The sequence below is a fragment of the Panulirus ornatus genome, chromosome 2, assembly GCF_036320965.1.
Source record: "Panulirus ornatus isolate Po-2019 chromosome 2, ASM3632096v1, whole genome shotgun sequence".
Classification (NCBI taxonomy): Eukaryota; Metazoa; Arthropoda; class Malacostraca; order Decapoda; family Palinuridae; genus Panulirus; species Panulirus ornatus.
Window position 1 is genome coordinate 14,892,514 of NC_092225.1, and position 17,085 is coordinate 14,909,598.

A 17,085-nucleotide genomic window follows, 5' to 3' on the forward strand; every position below is an offset into this window, starting at 1 on the left:
CTCGATTAATATGGGTAAAACTGAAAGTTGATGGAGAGAGATGGGTGATTATTGGTGCATATGCATCTGGGCATGAGAAGAAAGATCATGAGAGGCAAGTGTTTTGGGAGCAGCTGAATGAGTGTGTTAGTGGTTTTGATGCACGAGACCGGGTTATAGTGATGGGTGATTTGAATGCAAAGGTGAGTAATGTGGCAGTTGAGGGAATAATTGGTATACATGGGGTGTTCAGTGTTGTAAATGGAAATGGTGAAGAGCTTGTAGATTTATGTGCTGAAAAAGGACTGATGATTGGGAATACCTGGTTTAAAAAGCGAGATATACATAAGTATACTTATGTAAGTAGGGGAGATGGCCAGAGAGCGTTATGGGATTACGTGTTAATTGACAGGCGCGCGAAAGAGAGACTTTTGGATGTTAATGTGCTGAGAGGAGCAACTGGAGGGATGTCTGATCATTATCTTGTGGAGGCTAAGGTGAAGATTTGTTTGGGTTTTCAGAAGAGTGAATGTTGGGGTGAAGAGGGTGGTGAGAGTAAGTGAGCTTGGGAAGGAGACTTGTGTGAGGAAGTACCAGGAGAGACTGAGTACAGAATGGAAAAAGGTGAGAACAATGGAAGTAAGGGGAGTGGGGGAGGAATGGGATGTATTTAGGGAATCAGTGATGGATTGCGCAAAAGATGCTTGTGGCATGAGAAGAGTGGGAGATGGGTTGATTAGAAAGGGTAGTGAGTGGTGGGATGAAGAAGTAAGAGTATTAGTGAGAGAAGAGAGAGGCATTTGGACGATTTTTGCAGGGAAAAAATGCAATTGAGTGGGAGATGTATAAAAGAAAGAGACAGGAGGTCAAGAGAAATGTGCAAGAGGTGAAAAAAGGGCAAATGAGAGTTGGGGTGAGAGAGTATCATTAAATTTTAGGGAGAATAAAAAGATGTTCTGGAAGGAGGTAAATAAAGTGCGTAAGACAAGGGAGCAAATGGGAACTTCAGTGAAGGGCGCAAATGGGGAGGTGATAACAAGTAGTGGTGATGTGAGAAGGAGATGGAGTGAGTATTTTGAAGGTTTGTTGAATGTGTTTGATGATAGAGTGGCAGATATAGGGTGTTTTGGTCGAGGTGGTGTGCAAAGTGAGAGGGTTAGGGAAAATGATTTGGTAAACAGAGAAGAGGTAGTAAAAGCTTTGAGGAAGATGAAAGCCGGCAAGGCAGCAGGTTTGGATGGTATTGCAGTGGAATTTATTAAAAAAGGGGGTGACTGTATTGTTGACTGATTGGTAAGGTTATTTAATGTATGTATGACTCATGGTGAGGTGACTGAGGATTGGCGGAATGCGTGCATAGTGCCATTGTACAAAGGCAAAGGGGATAAGAGTGAGTGCTCAAATTACAGAGGTATAAGTTTGTTGAGTATTCCTGGTAAATTATATGGGAGGATATTGATTGAGAGGGTGAAGGCATGTACAGAGCAGTGTGGTTTCAGAAGTGGTAGAGGATGTGTGGATCAGGTGTTTGCTTTGAAGAATGTATGTGAGAAATACTTAGAAAAGCAAATGGATTTGTATGTAGCATTTATGGATCTGGAGAAGGCATATGATAGAGTTGATAGAGATGCTCTGTGGAAGGTATTAAGAATATATGGTGTGGGAGGCAAGTTGTTAGAAGCAGTGAAAAGTTTTTATCGAGGATGTAAGGCATGTGTACGTGTAGGAAGAGAGGAAAGTGATTGGTTCTCAGTGAATGTAGGTTTGCGGCAGGGGTGTGTGATGTCTCCATGGTTGTTTATATATATATATATATATATATATATATATATATATATATATATATATATATATATATATATATATAATCGCTGTTTCCCACGTTACCGAGGTATCACCAGGAAAACAAAGAATGGCCCATCCACTCATGTACACACACACACACACACACAGGGATATATATATATATATATATATATATATATATATATATATATATATATATATATATAATACTTTGTCGCTGTCTCCCGTGTTAACGAGGTAGCGCAAGGAAACAGACGAAAGAATGGCCCAACCCACCCAAATACACATTTATATACATACACGTCCAAACACGCACATATACATACCTATACATCTCAACGTATATATATATATATATATATATATATATATATATATATATATATATATATATATATATATATATATATATATGTATGCACACACACACACAAACATATACATATATACACATGTACATTATTCATACTGTCATACTGTCGCCACCCCGCCACACATGAAATGACAACCCCCTCTCCCTGCATGTGCACGAGGTAGCTCTAGGAAAAGACAATAAAGGCCACATTCGTTCACACTCAGCCTCTAGCTGTCATGTATAATGCACCGAAAACACAGCTCCCTTTCCACATCCAGGCCCCACAAAACTTTCCATGGTTTACCCCAGACGCTTTACATGCCTTGGTTCAATCCATTGAGAGCACGTCGACCCCGGTATACCACATCGTTCCAATTCACTCTTCCTTGCACGCCTTTCACCCTCCTGCATGTTCAGGTCCCGATCACTCAAAATCTTTTTCACTCCATCTCTCCACCTCCAATTTGGTCTCCCACTTCTCGTTCCCTCCACCTCTGACACGTATAACCTCTGTCAATCTTTCCTCACTCATTCTCTCCATGTGACCAAACCATTTCAAAACACCCTCTTCTGCTCTTTCAACCACACTTTTTATTACCACACATCTTTCTTACCCTTTCATTACTTGCTCGATCAAACCACCTCACACCATATATTGTCCTCAAACATATCATTTCTAACACATCCACCCTCCTCCCCAGAACCCTATCTATCGCACATGATTTACAACCATGGAACATTATTGGAGCCACTATTCCTTCAAACATACCCATTTTTTGCTTTCCGAGACAACGTTTGCATATAAATACATAAATTATAAATATATATATTTATTTATTTATTCATTTTGCTTTGTCGCTGTCTCCCGCGTTTGCGAGGTAGCGCAAGGAAACACGAAAGAAATGGCCCAACCCACCCCCATACACATTTATATACACACACGTCCACACACGCAAATCTACATACCTATACATCTCAATGTACACATATATATACACACACAGACACATACATATATACCCATGCACACAATTCACACTGTCTGCCTTTATTCATTCCCATCGCCACCTCGCCACACATGGAATACCATCCCCCTCCCCCCTCATGTGTGCGGGGTAGCGCTAGGAAAAGACAACAAAGGCCTCATTCGTTCATACTCAGTCTCCAGCTGTCCTGCAATAATGCCCGAAACCACAGCTCCCCTTCCACATCCAGGCCCCACACAGCTTTCCATGGTTTACCCCAGACGCTTCACATGCCCTGATTCAATCCACTGACAGCACGTCAACCCCGGTATACCACATCGATCCAATTCACTCTATTCCTTGCCCGCCTCTCACCCTCTTGCATGTTCAGGCCCCGATCACTCAAAATCTTTTTCACTTCATCTTTCCACCTCCAATTTGGTATGCCACTTCTCCTCGTTCCCTCCACCTCTGACACATATATCCTCTTGGTCAATCTTTCCTTACTCATTCTCTCCATGTGCCCAAACCATTTCAAAATACCCTCTTCTGCTCTCTCAACCACGCTCTTTTTATTTCCACACATCTCTCTTACCCTTACATTACATTATATATATATATATATATATATATATATATATATATATATATATATATATATATATATATATGTATATATTCAGAAGTGGTAGAGGATGTGTGGATCAGGTGTTTGCTTTGAAGAATGTATGTGAGAAATACTTAGAAAAGCAAATGGATTTGTATGTAGCATTTATGGATCTGGAGAAGGCATATGATAGAGTTGATAGAGATGCTCTGTGGAAGGTACTAAGAATATATCGTGTGGGTGGCAAGTTGTTAGAAGCAGTGAAAAGTTTTTATCGAGGATGTAAGGCATGTGTACGTGTAGGAAGAGAGGAAAGTGATTGGTTCTCAGTGAATGTAGGTTTGCGGCAGGAGTGTGTGATGTCTCCATGGTTGTTTAATTTGTTTATGGATGGGGTTGTTAGGGAAGTGAATGCAAGAGTTTTGGAAAGAGGGGCAAGAATGAAGTCTGTTGTGGATGAGAGAGCTTGGGAAGTGAGTCAGTTGTTGTTCGCTGATGATACAGTGCTGGTGGCTGAGTCATGTGAGAAACTGCAGAAGCTGGTGACTGAGTTTGGTAAAGTGTGTGAAAGAAGAAAGTTAAGAGTAAATGTGAATAAGAGCAAGGTTATTAGGTACAGTAGGGTTGAGGGTCAAGTCAATTGGGAGGTAAGTTTGAATGGAGAAAAACTGGAGGAAGTAAAGTGTTTTAGATATCTGGGAGTGGATCTGGCAGCGGATGGAACCATGGAAGCGGAAGTGAATCATAGGGTGGGGGAGGGGGCGAAAATCCTGGGAGCCTTGAAGCATGTGTGGAAGTCGAGAACATTATCTCGGAAAGCAAAAATGGGTATGTTTGAAGGAATAGTGGTTCCAACAATGTTGTATGGTTGCGAGGCGTGGGCTATGGATAGAGTTGTGCGCAGGAGGGTGGATGTGCTGGAAATGAGATGTTTGAGGACAATGTGTGGTGTGAGGTAGTTTGATCGAGTAAGTAATGTAAGGGTGAGAGAGATGTGTGGAAATAAAAAGAGCGTGGTTGAGAGAGCAGAAGAGGGTGTTTTGAAATGGTTTGGGCACATGGAGAGAATGAGTGAGGAAAGATTGACCAAGAGGATATATATGTCGGAGGTGGAGGGAACGAGGAGAAGTGGCAGACCAAATTGGAGGTGGAAAGGTGGAGTAAAAAAGATTTTGAGTGATCGGGGCCTGAACATGCTAGAGGGTGAAAGGCGGGCAAGGAATAGAGTGAATTGGATCGATGTGGTATACCGGGGTTGACGTGCTGTCAGTGGATTGAATCAGGGCATGTGAAGCGTCTGGGGTAAACCATGGAAAGCTGTGTGGGGCCTGGATGTGGAAAGGGAGCTGTAGTTTCGGGCATTATTGCATGACAGCTAGAGACTGAGTGTGAACGAATGAGGCCTTTGTTGTCTTTTCCTAGCACTACCCCGCACACATGAGGGGGGAGGGGGATGGTATTCCATGTGTGGCGATGGGAATGAATAAAGGCAGACAGTGTGAATTGTGTGCATGGGTATATATGTATGTGTCTGTGTGTGTATATACATGTGTCATGGGGTGGGTTGGGCCATTTCTTTCGTCTGTTTCCTTGCGCTACCTCGCAAACGCGGGAGACAGCGATAAAGCAAAATAAATAAATATAATATATATATATATATATATATATATATATATATATATATATATATATATATATATGCAAAAAGTACAAAAGTAGTGGTTGTACATAAGATGCAAGTAAGACACAAGGAAACGGAAAATACAGTGACAGAGATTTCGTATAATGTATAATTACATCTTCAGAACTGAATACAGATATAGAGAACCAGAATATGATATACCAGCCACCACTGGGTGGGCCCGAGAATGGAATCAAGAAACAAGGTGAAAGGATTAGGGAACAGGTCACCGATGACAATATGCTGTGGTGATTTTATTTGTCTCCTACTTTGTTCTGTGATTTTATTTGTCTCCTACTTTGTTGTAAGAATGTTACCTAAAGTTTGTCGGTGTCTTTCTATCATCAGCTGTTATATTCTTTATGTGTATCTTGTAGATATGCGAGTCTGTTAGTTTACATTTGTCACCGTTGAATTCTAACACGTGACCACTAATATGATCATGGTTGCACAAAGTAAATTTAAAATCACGGACGCCCTGTTCCTGTGGTAACGTTACCCTGCTACTCCCACAGACCATTGTAATTCAGGTTGGTGTAACGCAATTAATAAACTCTGCTTAATACTCGAGTATACCTCAAATATTTTGCCTTTTGTAAGTTGGGTATTCTCAACTTGTTCCATAATCCATACCTATATATGTTTCATTTTTGACTTTGCGAATATTCATTTCTTCAAGTAGAGAATTTTAGAAAAATTTCATTGGCCTTTAGGAGAGAAAAACTCTTTGCATAACTATTTCTTTATTCTGCAGAATATTTTTTTTTCTTCCATCCATTAACATGCAAAAAAAGTCATGAATATGCATAAAAGTAGTTATGATGTAAGGAAATTGTGACGTGTAAGGCGGAGAGTTCAATGCCGAATATACCTGTAACAAAAGTTGAGTACATTTCAAAAAGATTTTTTTCCCCCAGCAAAATGAAATGTTCCTTTACGTAGAATTACCATCCATCAAGTTCAACTATTCATCTGGTTAGACGTTTTCCAAAACTGGAGCAAAATGAAATGTTCCTTCACGTAGAATGATTATCCATCAACTATTCAACTGGTTAGACGTTTTCCAAAACTGGAGCAAAATGAAATGTTCTTTCACGTAGAATGATTATCCATCAAGTTCAACTATTCAACTGGTTGGACAGACACTGTGTCCTCTTTCAACCTCGAGATGGTGTGAATACAGTATTGAGACAAGCGACGATGAAACTGCATTTCAAAATTGTTCATAAAACCTGGGTCTTTCCTCAACGGTGATTTTGTTAACGTTTTCACACTAGCTCCAAGAATCGGAATAACCAATCATGAAGCTGGAATGCGTTGCTTCGGGGCCTAATTGTAATCACCGTTAACAATGATCTCGAGCCATGTGATGCGAGCTGAGTCTCTGTAGATAACGCTCTGGAATTGCTGGTTTAGTTTCTCTGCACAGAATCCATGGCAGAAAACATATATCACTGCTTCTGTTCATGTAGGTAGGTCGTGGAGAACAAAATTATTGTCTACAAAGAACTCTTCGGCAGCTGTCTTGCCAGTCACAACCCTGACTCGCTACAACCTGTTGATCGACCAAGTCGTTTGTCCAACCTGTTTCTCCAAACAGTCATGTGTTCCACGCTTTCCAATTAGTATCAACAACGAAAATGGAGAACCTGAAATTGGCGAACATAAATGAAAGTATATTTTCCTGCTAGCGTCAATACTAGAGTTTCATGCACGACGAAACAAATTTCATTGACAATATCAGAGTTTAGTGAATTATGTACAGAACAAAATATACATGGTTCAACAATACTATTTATGATAAATGTACTTTGACCTTCTGAAGAGGAAATAAGTATTATTTAATGATGCAGTTTCGTTTCTAAGAATTTACTTAAAATTCATACTTACCTTTCGAAAATGGAATGATACAAAATACCAAACTTTGCGGAGAGCCTCAACTCGCTGAAACTTCTTTACTCGTTAGTGGAATACTAGAAACTTGTTTGCATATAATATGCAACCAGACCTCAAAAATTTCTGCCACATCCAACTCATTGTGTGCACTAACATCCACAGACGGCGATTTGAAAAACACGTTCAACGACGACCACCATGCCCGTCCTTATCTGGGCACGACGATTATGCCTAGCCCTCAAAGACGACGACCAAGCCCATCGTTCAAGATCGCGTCTCCAACCCTTTAATCAACGTGGCCATTCCATGACAACGATCACGCCCGCCCTCACCACTCTTACAGGGATGACACCGACTACGCCCGACATTGCCACTCTTTACCAGGATGACACCGAACACGCCTGCCCTCACCACTTTTACCAAGATGACATCGACCACGCCCGTCCTCAATACTCTTCACTCTTACCAGGATGACAGACCAAGACCACGCCCCTCCTCTCCCAAATTTCCGGGATGACACCGAACATGCTCTTCCTGGCCATGCTTTCCGGGAAGACAGAGAACGCCCTTCCTCGCCATCATTTCCGGGATGACACCGACCACACCCTTCCTCGTCAACCTTTCCAAGATGACACCGATCACGTCCTTCCTCGCCTCTCTTCTTGGATGACATCGACACGCCCTTCGCCACACTTTCCGGGATGACACCGTGTCAACCAAGGCCTTCCTCGCCTCTCTTCAAGGATAACACCGACCAAACCCTTTCTCGCCTCTTCTGGGATGACACCGACCACGCCCTTCCTCGCCACTCTTTCTGGGATGACACCAACCAAGCCCGTCCTCGCCACGCTTTCCGGGATGACACCGCGTCGAAAACAGCCTTCCTCGCCTCTCTCCTAGGATGACACCGACCACGCCCTTCCCAGCACTCTTACTGGGACGACACCGACCACGCCCTTCCTCGCCTCTTCTGGGATGACACCGACCACGCCCATCCTCACACCTCTCCTGGGATGAAACCGACCACACCCTCCCTCGCCTCCCCTCTGGGATGACACCGATCACGCCCTTCCTCTCCTCCAGTCTGGAATGACACCGACCACGCCCTTCCTCGCCCTAAGATGAAAACGACCACGCCCTTCATCGCCTCCCCTTTTGAGATGACAACGACCACGCCCTTCCTCGCCTCCCCTCTGGGAGGACACCGACCACGCCCTGCATCGCCTCCTCCTCTGAGATGACAACGACCACGCCCTTCCTCGCCTCCCCTCTGGGAGGATACCGACCACGCCCTTCCTCGCCACTTTCCGGGATGACATCGACCACGCCCTTCCTCGCCACTTTCCGGGATGACATCGACCACGCCCTTCCTCGCCACTCTCCGGGATGACATCGACCACGCCCTTCCTCGCCTCTTCTGAAATGACAGACCATGCCCTTCCGCGGATGGCTCCGACCACGCCCTCCACCCTTCCTTCCGGGATGACTACGACCATGCCCTTCCTCACCTTCACTTTCGAGATGACACGATCATGCCCTTGCCACCTTTCCTTCCGGGATGACACCGACCAAGCCAAAAGATGCTCCTTAAGTTGCATGTTCATCTTCGCATTCTGGGATGACGCTGCAATTCCCGGAACAAAGCCGTCCTTAATCTCCATTCCCGTAACGGAGCCAACCATGCCCTCCAAGGATGACGCCTACCATAACCTTCTTAAACGTTCACAGGGACGACGCCAACAAACACATTCTCCAGTATCCCTGGCAAGACAACCGACCATGCCCTTCCTCTTCATACCAGGATAGACGGCGGCCAAGACCTTAGTTATGTTTATTCTATTTGATGTTATAACCTAACCGTAACCCTCTGCAATCGGTTGAACATCTCAACTTCCTTTTTATTGACTAACCACATCCTTAAGCTGAAAGTCATAAGTTATATTAGACTTACAAGTAACAAGAATTTCATGTCAGCATTTTTCCGGCAGTTGTCAGCAATTGCCTCGTCAATATGTAAATCATGACTCGAGCATTAGCTTCACAAACTTAATTGGTTAATTCCATTAACATTAATTGACCATAAGCATTTTTAAAAGAAATGTCCTAAGAATTCTCTTATAATTGATTACCCTTTCCCAGGGTTGAAGAGAAGTCTTTACATAACATTCCTAAAGCACAAATAGCAAATAAAGAAAAATATTTCCAACCAGAGATTTTTACATAAATGCAGTCTTTTCCACACTGACCAATTACAAATCTCTAGCATCACCCTCGCATTCTGAAGTTGCAATGACATATATATAACAAAAGGTTAATATTTTTTTTTGATTATATCAGGCTTGGTATCTTAAGTCGAAGTACTTACTATGCTTAGTATTAGATACGTAGTATAGTGTTATCTTACTATGCTTAGTCAGATACGTAGTATAGTGTTATTATCGATAGGTAGTATTAGTAATTTGTGTACCTGTTCCTGGTTACCATACTCGGTCAAGTTGATGGGTACGATTATTTTGATTTGTCAAAAAAGTATCTAGATTTTATATTTCATTCTATACAAAAGTATGTATAGCATATTGATAGCTTCCCTCAGTAGAGACAAAGTAATCAGTATCTTCCTTATGCAGCAATTAAATAATTTAGCATATCTCACCTGTACCAAATTGGTTTTCTCATCAGACCCCATTATTAGTACCTTTACACATGTGGGTATCTATCTACTCTTACTCTCATTCATGCATCAATTTCATAATTAGGCATATGTTAACTTTACATTCGGCGAAGTTTCACCTTTCTCAATTGGTGGACTTAATAACTTATTTGTATTGGTTTCAGACATAGCTCTTAGATATTGACGGGAGAATATTCATTTCCATTTTGTTAACAGCATTTCTATTTGATAGATGTCAGTAGAATACGATCAAGATTTTCTTACATTCTTCAGTTTACATGTTCATTAAAATTATGCATTCTCTTTTCCTGCTTGACCAAAATAACTATATCGTTTCATATTTCCCATATTTTTGGTAAAACACTCACCAAAATTTGTAGGTATGGAGAATACGACCGGCTTCAAAATTTCCCGAGGTAAAATTTGCTTTTCATTTTCTTCACTTTAAAGCCTGAAGCTAAATAAAAAAATCAACTTATTTTCCAAGAGAAGGCAACATTGATCAACGTTTCTTTCTTCTCAATTGATGGCATGACGGATATTAAAGGATATAGGAAGTGGAGGACATGTAGCAACGATGAGAAACACGGTCTCGGACCTTCATGAGATAGGAACAAGTTTTGTGATGCTACTATCAAGTATTGTTCCTAAGACTGGCCCTTCTTTTTTTTTCGTAAGCTATTCAATTTCAAAATCTACATTACAAGATTCACGAATACAAAAAAAAAAAAAAAACTAACAATGAGAAGAAATTTCCAAATACATTCTAAGTCATCTCGGTGTTGTATACACCCAAATGATTCCAGTTCCTAAACGCAGTCAACCAACACCATCCGTAACCATTAACAAAGAAATCAAGTCTACAAATCCTTTAAATAATAAAGACGACGACGATCAAATGTAGAAAAGCTGTCCCAAGTAGCACGGTCAGGTGCACACAGCAGCATATTACATCCATTCATGGTGTCCGTATCTCCCTTTGAGCGAATCTAACGCAACCAAACACTTCTGAAAGAGAGACACATGAGGGAATATGGGTATAAAATGAACTTCAGATGTCCTTCAAATTGCAATTTCCAAGCCCTAAAGAGTATCTTTACTTTCTCAGTAAACCTTTCATATATTTAAACAACTGGCAAGCACAGTAAATCTACTTCACTGTTCTAGGTGTACTTAACAAACCCACCTTTTACGCTATCAATTCTGCTTCTCTTCAACATGTTAAATGCTACACGCTGTGTCGATAACTAAGGCTTCCCACTACAAACTCTCTCTTGTGGTCCTCTACGGCGAAAACAAGTCTTGATCGGTGCCGTATGTAACCACAAGTTACAACCTTCACTTAAACTTGGATGACAGCCGGAAAAGCTTCCAACACTTCCAACCCTCAGAGAAAGGCAAGCTTCCAAAACCACCATAAAAATATCCTGTTTCAACTAGACTGCAAGACAACCACCCTGTAAAAAAAAATCTATGCTATAACAGAATTAAGCACCACATAAAGGCAAATAATCATTTATACGAAATACAATAAAAGTCTTGTTTGAAATTCATCTTCGATCATACCTTTTTCTCCTAGAACGCACTTGATAGCGCTCATGCTTCTGGACTGAGGTGGAGGAATATCTGGTCTCGAGCACTTAGATGTATCTCTGACTCCTTAAAGAAGACCGAAAGACAGCCAGCCTCAACAACTTAGACGACGTCTAACACGATGAAATACCCAGAAATAAACCCGGTCTCAAGCACTTCTATGTCGCTCTGACTCCTTACAGACGAAATAAACACCAGGTATTTCGTCATTTCTCACAATTCTCTTGTGGTGAAGACTCCTAGTCGACTTTCACTGATGCAGTTCAAGTCCTCAGTACCATCCCATAATCGGTGACGGTGTAACTCCACATATCCTTTAGGTAAGAACATTCGAAATCAATGAAAAAACAAACCATAATACATCCCCTTACGTTAAATAAGCATTGCAGTTAACTATTGACAAGTCAAATATTTTAACTATCAACAAGAACTACTTTTATGGAAACCCTAATCAGATGTTTGGTACTAGACAGTTCATATATCCGGATAAAGTTTCAAGCACTAACCTTCAGTTACTATCTGCTATACTTCTATCTTCATCTCCAGTATCCAGACTGTTGGGCTTGGTAAATTTTACTTGGAGGAAAAGTCCCACCCTCTTTCCCACTCTCCTTGTAAGCCTTATTATAAGATTTACAACAGAGTGACCAAAACTTGAATTAACCAACCTAGTTCTAAATGAACATAGGATAATTAATGCAAGCCAACGGTTCCTCCAAGTTTACATGATACAACAGCAACATATATGCATTACATTTTAATAAAACTATACAGCTGACCAAATGATAAATTTCACCCATTAATTTCACACTAATCATAACAGTATGCCAAACATCTAAAAATGAATACATTTCACATGTATAAAGCAATATTCCAACATAAAATATAGCAAATATTTTCAACAATGTTAAACTTACATGGTACTACTGCTGGTATGTGATTTGAGATCTTAGAAATAGTGGAAGTAATTCCACTATTCCATAAATCTTATATGCAAAGGGCACTGCAAAGGTTTCAACATATCTATACGAAACTCGTTACCAACAAAGTAAGCTTGTTTGCAAAATTATTTCAGGTCAGCCACTCGTAGAGGTTTCACCCCTTTCAAGTCCTGTTGCAGCTTGTACTATCCCAATCCACTAAATGAAATTGAAATTTATAGCAAAATTTAAACACATCGTAATGCATTCATACAAAACTAATTTGAAAGAAATAAAGCTTGAAAACATTTGAATTTTGGGTTAGTAGCTCCTTATACTTTTACCCATTACAGGCCTTATTGCAACTTATCCTATGAAATTCCAATCCCGCAATCGATTAAACAATGGAAGATTTGTACTGAACATGCAGACATGGCCCATCAATACCAATAAAGGACGCTTGGTTGCAAAGTAATTTGTCAGTAACAACAATGCTTTTACCGCCTCTTTATAAAAGCCCTGCTGCAACTTTATGCTACAGTCTCTACAACAAAAATCTAAAATATAAAAACATCCAAATATTAACAATCAAATCATAAGGCAGTGTTAACACAGTATACTTCAAAGCAAATTAAATACATCCATAAACTTTTTGTTAAGTTTGTCAAGCAATTTGTCAACATTAAATATATATGTATGTGCATATCTGATTATTACTGGAAGGATTATATTTCAATATTGTGGATGATTCAGCATATGATCCCAGAAAATGTCACTCGGAAACGTTTTCAGCACTGGGGCAAACACAAGAAGCGTGGCATGTCCAGCAAAGTTGCAATTATTTAACAAACAAACCGCACTACCATAAGAGTATAAATTCCATGAATGGACATAACTTACAAGCTTTATCCAAATCACTGGGAGACCTTGCACAAAAGTAAATATTCACAGGCCTCTACACCAGGAGCTGTGATTATACAATCAATCTAATTGTACTAACTTAAATCAAAGCACATCCATGAGACACATCAACCCTCAAAGGCATTAACTTTGATGTGCTGTAGCTATGCTATCAAGACAAACTCAGTTCTGAGAAGCAATCTGCAATTCATAAGAAAATGACAACTGGCATAATCAAACTATAAACTATTCCTGCTGAACCACTGAATAAATTTTTTATACATTTATGTAGAGCATTAAGCAGTTTCCCAAGCAATGACGACATTCTCCACTCAAGGAATTCAGAAGGGGTGGGCTATAGTTTGTCCCAACCTCCCCATTCTATCCTATCTAATCAAACTCTTTTGCTACAGCTTTTCCCGACAAACCCAACTGATGTGGTTAGTTTTGCTGCAAATTAACTAAACCAACAGTATTAACATTCAAGAACAGAGATTAAAGTAGATAAATATTTTTGCAGTAATCTTTGAAATAAAAGTTTGTCAGTCAAGCAATAACTTGTCTCTCAATTTACAAAAAACTACATAAAGTAGGAACTGCAAGGAAAACTGCTCTAGACAAACCATCCAAAATCCATTACGAGTCATTCAAAGATGTTTATAGCACTGCAGCACATACACAACAGTATTAAGAAATATCCAACTCCAGCACAATGCTTCATGTGGAAAACTCTAGCAACAAAACATTCCTTTAACACAGAGTAAACACAATTGTCATTCTGTGAACACATTTCATGGAAAGTTCAAACCTTCTTATCATTAGATTTTGTACAAAATTACAAATATTCAACAGCCCCTGCAGGAAGTGTGTTCAGATTAAATGACACACAGGTAAAAACTAGGTTACATAAAAAACAAAACATAAAACAAAAAAACCAGTGTTGAAGGCATGCCAAGGACACAAGCATTTACCTTCCTATGCACTATCAGCCAAGCTATCTTACAAACTAATGATTTAATACATGGAGAGCTTTTCAAAGAAAAAATCAACATTTGTTCTTATACGAGTATTTTCAACTTTTGTAACTTTGAATCTACATCAGTGAATTACTCAAAATCAGTAAATTTTCTGACAACTAAACTGATGCTAAGTTCAACTGTTTCTCGATCAAGAGTAACAGCTCCTCCAACAGTTATAACAAGGATCTGCTGTTGTTTCTGCCTCATGGACAGTTTCTATCTGTAAATACAGAACTTGCTTACTTCACCCTCCCTTATATTGTTCTGAAGTAAGTTCAACCATCTTTCATTTTCTTTCCCACTTTCACAGCAGGGTTAGTTACTAGAAGCCTTATTTTTCTTAACAAAATTTCTTGCATTGTTCAAGGGAGTCATAAGTTTTTAATAACGAAAATGAATCGAAGGCTTTAAGAATTCATGGTGCAATCTATTTTTTTTTTTTGAGGTACATCAGTTATATCTACTCGAACCTGATACCCTTTCTTTAATCTAAAACAATAGTTTCCTTTGGCCTTCTATATGCCTTGTCCCATTACATGAAGTGACATTAGCAATTAAATACTTATAATTCAAACAAAAGATTTTTAAACAAATAAAAGCAAGAATACCATCCACATACCAGTCTTACACTCTGTGAAGTCAGCTTCTGTTGAGGACACTTCCTGAGAAGCTATGTATCATGATGATTTATCAGTTTCCCAGTCTTAAGAGGGAATCTTATCACCAATCCTGTAACTGGATTCTGAATTTCTCCCTAATTCTATCTAACTTAACATTGTAATTAGACAAGTAGATACATTATATTTCACAGAAGATATTACAGCCAGAAAATAAAGGATATGGGCATCTACTTACTTTGAACTCAAAGGGGAAACTATCATGAGAGTAACTTTACAAAGGTGCTGGTACAACCATGTAAAATTCAACCTTACAGTAAACCTGTACACAAAGCAATCATGCTTTCTTGCCATGGAGGACAAAACATCCAATACCCAGAACCATTAGTGTAGTCCACAAATGAGACTGCAAAGCTGTTTTTAAATGGTATAAGTCAAATCCCCCCCCAACTCTCATATACAGTTACAACTCAACCTCTACTTATTAAATAAATATTATGAAATATGAAATAATAATAAACTAGATACAATAACATGCACTTCAAACATAATCAGAGTATTTCACTACAAAAACATGTTTGTGATGGCGTCAATTAGCGATACGCTGTTTTAGGCGATTGCATGAACAAGGCTTATTTGAAATACAGGGTCTAGTTACATACCACCAACCCATAACTGAAGCTAAGGAGCATATATGCAAGCAGGAACATACTAACTCAATATAAAAGGAAAGAATTGTACAGTTGTGTGCATTGGCCCGATGCAGTGTTGACCACAACCATTAAGTAAGAAATGTAAATCACACTTTCAATCCCTAAATAAGAAAAGTAACATTTGCCCTTCAAGAAATTCGAACAGAATAAAGAATTACTATTCATTTTACTACATTACATTAACAAAAACAAAACTTACAACAAAGTTACAAACCTAAATGGACTCCATGGAGCACTCACAACTGCAGATCAGAGCGTGGTCTCAAGAACATACTCATAGCAAAAACCGATGCATAACGCTGACCTTTTCTGTTCAAAGAGTTTAAAACTATTATTTCCCCCTCCCCAACCCCCTTTGCAAATGTGCAAAATCTCCAATGATTACTTCACGCAAAAGTTTCTTACTCAAGAAATGTCCAGAGTAAAAGCTACTACATATAGCAAATGCCAAAGTTCTTGCTTAGCTATAAGATGCTAAAGGAATAACTTCAAAATTTTTTAAGACCCAAAAACTTGCAACAAATGATGTGCAACATTTCAGTCCAAACAAAGCTACGTGGCTATTTCCCTATTAGAACACTAACATCAAGAGAAAATTAACATTTATTACTTCAAAACATAATTCATATCACCCATAAGCATTACAGAAATCCCAATTAAAATGACCTTACAAAATTTCATCATTTACTTCTTTAATTATTAATTTTCAAGAAATAATCCCATGAAAACTGCTTACAATCAACCAGTGCTTTATTCAATTAACTGGACTTTCTAGCAACAATTGAAGATTCAGGTACCTGTAATGTTGGGGATATGCTACTGAAAGAAATCAGTGCATGTTGTCATGATGTAAATCTTTGAACCCAAGTCAAAGCGTGAGTAACTCAGCCATAGTGCAAGAATTCAGAGCTGATTGACACTAATGCAAGTAGCTGAGGATGGCCCAATCCTTATAATGGCAATTAATTACTGTGCTCCCTTTCCCAATGTATTATTTCAAGATACTTCATAATGATTCTACCTTATCAAATACAGCAGTACTAAGTATCCAAAGATGCAGACACTGCTAACAGAATATTTTTTCTAAACAACATGGCACAATGAACTTATAAGGGAACTTGCAAGATATCATACCTGAATGATAAAGTGTTTGTTTGACTGTAAAAATACAAATCTGGGTCAATCATTCATTGCATGTGCAATCAGTATCATAAATACAGCAGTGATCTACTATGAATGAAACTTAACAGCATAATGGAAACTTAACAGCATAATGCTACCATCTGAAGGGTAACAAAGAAAGAAAATTAGAATGACAACTACTGATGCAGACATTAACTTTCCCAATCCTGGTTAAAACCAG

The 17,085-nt window shown here is 39.4% G+C and overlaps 1 long non-coding RNA gene across 1 annotated transcript; it reads right to left on the reverse strand.

Annotated features, from left to right (window-relative positions):
* Nucleotides 1-6,119: 6,119 nt before the first annotated feature.
* Nucleotides 6,120-12,204, reverse strand: LOC139753617 (uncharacterized). The gene is made up of 4 exons (XR_011713739.1): nt 12,060-12,204; nt 11,527-11,867; nt 11,147-11,417; nt 6,120-10,968 (listed from the first exon to the last, which is right to left on the reverse strand). It is a non-coding gene; the product is annotated as an uncharacterized lncRNA (long non-coding RNA).
* Nucleotides 12,205-17,085: the final 4,881 nt, after the last annotated feature.